The sequence below is a fragment of the Lathyrus oleraceus genome, chromosome 5, assembly GCF_024323335.1.
Source record: "Lathyrus oleraceus cultivar Zhongwan6 chromosome 5, CAAS_Psat_ZW6_1.0, whole genome shotgun sequence".
Classification (NCBI taxonomy): domain Eukaryota; kingdom Viridiplantae; phylum Streptophyta; class Magnoliopsida; order Fabales; family Fabaceae; genus Lathyrus; species Lathyrus oleraceus.
This window is the reverse complement of record NC_066583.1, coordinates 315,135,843-315,139,649: the sequence shown is the minus strand read 5'-3', so window position 1 is coordinate 315,139,649 and position 3,807 is coordinate 315,135,843. Positions and strand designations below refer to the sequence as shown.

At 38.8% G+C, this 3,807-nt stretch overlaps 1 long non-coding RNA gene across 1 annotated transcript; it reads right to left on the bottom strand.

Moving 5' to 3' along the window:
- Nucleotides 1-304: 304 nt before the first annotated feature.
- LOC127088285 (uncharacterized) lies at nucleotides 305-651 on the bottom strand. Its single transcript, XR_007790164.1, has 3 exons — nucleotides 590-651; nucleotides 430-476; nucleotides 305-341 (listed from the first exon to the last, which is right to left on the bottom strand). It is a non-coding gene; the product is annotated as an uncharacterized LOC127088285 (long non-coding RNA).
- Nucleotides 652-3,807: the final 3,156 nt, after the last annotated feature.

Here is a 3,807-nt window from a genome sequence, read left to right as displayed (position 1 = left end):
CATAGTTAACCAAGATCCTTATGCTTTATAATTTACAAAAACAATTACCTAGTGCCTACACTTGGGAAAGGGAGATGATCTAAGAAAGAATACAAGACAAATTTAGTGGCTTACATGTTCATCTGGGACTTGGGCAATTTCCAGGAGCTGCATTAAACAATCAAAGATAATGTCACTTAGCATCAATACCTTAAGATTCTAATTGATCATAAGTTTACTGACTTAATCAAATAAATTTTGGTTGAGAAGAAATGAATTGAGCAACAGATACGTGCCTGAACCCTTCCTTCATAAGAAATAAGAGTGTCACCCTTCACATCAGCCAATGTCTTGGGAGTCACCTGTATTACAAGCACCAAGAAAAAAATTAAATATTATATAGGTCTAAATCTAAATGGAAGTTTCTTGATAACAGCTATCTTTATTTACCTCCATACAGTATTCATTCTTGTTCTGGATCAAATGATTTAAGATTTCTTGATTAACCAGTCAAGGATACCGTTGTACTTGAGATACCCTTTGCATGTATAAATAACAAACAAGCAATACAACCAAAATGTAATAGAAAATAAAACATAAGGAAGGATACTCAAATCAACTAGGGCACCCAAGTTATCTGAATTGGCAACGAACACATACTCCTTAACCTGTAAGAGAGTAAAAAAAGAAAAGATAGTGATGTATTAATTATAAAAGACCCATATGAAGATTAGAAAAATACCTATGGTGTCAAAATCGAACAGTTAACAACGAATTAATAGAAGGAGGAAACGTCGTAGATCTAACAGAGGTGGAAGGAGAACGCCTTCGAAGTAGCGAAAATCGTAGCAGTGAGAACCCTAACGTGAAAAAGAACGAAAATAACAGAGAGTGAAATAACAAAACGCGCAGTATGTTATAATTTTAATGTTTACTAAAGGGGACCTTAGAGGGCGCTTGTGGAAAAAAAGCGCCCTCTAAAGGGGGCCTAAGAGGGCGCTTATGAAAGCGCTCTCTAAGGCTTTCCAAAAGCGCTTTATAAACTGGAAATGCACATGGACTTATAGAGTGCTTTTTTAAAAGCGCCCTCTAAGGGTAACCTTAGATGGCGCTTTCTAAAAAGCGCCCTATATTGTTGTCCCTCTATCTCCTCCTTATTTTTTCGCTTCACCTTAGAGGGCGCTTTATTACAAAAGCGCCCTCTAAAGTGCGCTGTCTATTCCAGTTGTTCGCTCCTTATTTTTTCGCTTCACTTTAGAGTGCGCTTTTGTAATAAAGCGCCCTCTAAGGTGCGTTGTCTATTCCAGTTTTTGGCGTAGTGTCAAGGAATTGATCTTTCATCTCATCCATCTTCTCATCAACATCCGGACCCTCAGACGACTAGGAATGATAAATGGTATCCTTAACACGAGGCAGAGTGTGAATAATCGGTGGTTGATCAATCACCATTTATAGTAAGTTTTCATTACTGATCCAACGCAAAACAGAGACATTTGATACACTGTGCAAGCATTTAAGGTACAATTCGAGTAGTTTTACTTTCGTTATGTTATTTACGCATTTTTAATCTTTATTCGGTTTTACTTTGTTTATCTTGATTTTATGCGTGGGATAGCTGTGTTTTTGTCAGACAGATCCAGGTAGAAATACCGGAGAACTCAGAACACGACAGTGCGAGAGTCCAGTACGAAAAAGAGCAGAAAATCCCAGTACAGGAGGCCTGACACGGCCACCCGTGTCACCTGACACCGGCCGTGTCAGGCAAAGGAAAGCAGAAGAAGAAAAATAGTAGCCCGACACGGCCACCCATGTCAGGCAGCAATCCAAACCGTGTTAGGTAAGCCAGAGGCGTGTCAGGAGAAGCAGTAGGCTGACACGGCCACCCGTGTCAGCTAACATGGGCCGTGTTAGCCCAAGCCCAAGATTTCCAATTTTTCCGGGATTTTCATTCTTCGGGCTTTGTGGAGACATCTTTGGACCTGCCCAACTGCTGTTGGGAACTTTCACTATAAAAAGAGGTCTTCTGCCAAAGGAAAAATGATCCTGGAGTATAGCAAACCACAATATTGTGAAGCAATCAAGTATTAAAGAGATCAAGGCATTTGGAGAGCTAAAGAGATTCATGAGCGGGAGCGATTGAAGATCAAAGTCATCCAACTACTTGTAACGTGTAATTTTTATCTTGAATTGGTTTTAAATAATATGAGTAGCTAAACCCCCCAATGCTAGGGGGTGTCCCTGATTTAGAATTGTAATGAATTTGAGTTTACAATTGCATTTATAATATTTTATTTAGGGTAACCTTTTGATGTCTTTATTGCTTTCTCTTTCGGACCCATCGAGAATGATCTATGGTTATCACTTAGGCTGGACCGCTAGTGATAAGGTTTTCATCAGGTTACTCTGCAGTAGATATCACCTAGGACTAGGGATACCCTGTATGAACCAGAGCATTCTTGATATTATATAGCTTAACTTCATCCTCATTGGCTATGGACATAGGAATGAGGGTAGATTGATTAAAGGTTTTCTCACCAAGGACTTGGGAGAAAATACCCTTGAGAACTGGTAGTAATTGATATTTGTTGATGCAATAGTAACTCAGAGTAATTACAAGGATAAATCATACACCTTCCCTGGTATTGTTTTTTTTTCTCTATAAACCCTTATTTTCATATTTTCTTATTATTTTCTTTTTACCCTGAAAAACCAAATTAATACTTTTTATTTAATTGAATGATAATTTAAACTCAATATTAACGTGCAGTCCTTGAGATCGACATTCAGGGTTTTCCCCATTATTACTATAAAAGGCAAAATAGTACACTTTCTATTTTTCCGATCAAGTTTTTGGCGCCGTTGCCAGGGACTGCCAAAAATATAGAGTTTAAATTTTATTTCAATAAAAATTTTGTTGCTCTGCAATAAAATTATTTTTCTGTCATTTATATTGCACTAACCAGTGTATGCGAGGAAAACCCTCAGCTGAAATTCTTTTTGATGCAGAGATCGAGAGAACCCTTCACAGAAGACGCAGAGAACAAAGAGTGAATTCTACAGCAGAAAGTACCTCGGATCAACCAGAAGTCAAGGAACCAATGGCTGAAGTTCCTCCAATTCCACCTCCTCCACCTCCGAAGAGACTCCTAGGTGACTATGGAGGTGCAAACGCACTGGGTGGTCGACTGACAATAGTTAACCAACCGGTGAATGTGACAAATTTTGAACTGCATCATAGCCCGATCAATCAATTGGAAAGAAAACCATTCACCGGAAAGGTTAATGAAGATGCCAACAAACACCTGCAGAGATTTCTGACCATGAGCACCACCTTGAAAATTGATGGTCACACTGATGAAGTAAAATAAATTAAGAATGTTCCCGTTCACTTTAGCTGAAGACGCGGAAGAATGGTTCTATTCTCTCCCTGCCGATAGTATCACTTCCTGGGAGGAGATGGAAACTACATTCTTAAATGAGTATTTTCCTGCATCAGTATTCCTGAGAAAAAGGTATGAAATTCTGAATTTCAAACAAAAGGATGGTGAATCATTGGGAGACGCGTACAAAAGATTCAAAAGGATGTTAGTCGCGTGTCCCACTCATAATATGGATCAGACAGAACAAATGCAGATGTTCGTCAATGGGTTGAAATTAAAGACAAAACAGTTGATTGATACAACAGCCGGTGGCTCAATAAATTTCTCAACAGCCACTGGTATCAAGAGGATCATTGAAGCAATAGCTGCTAATGAGCATCTAGAGCTCTATGACAGGTGTACCAGGAAGCCAAATGGGGTGATTGATCTAAAATTAGAGACAAATAAA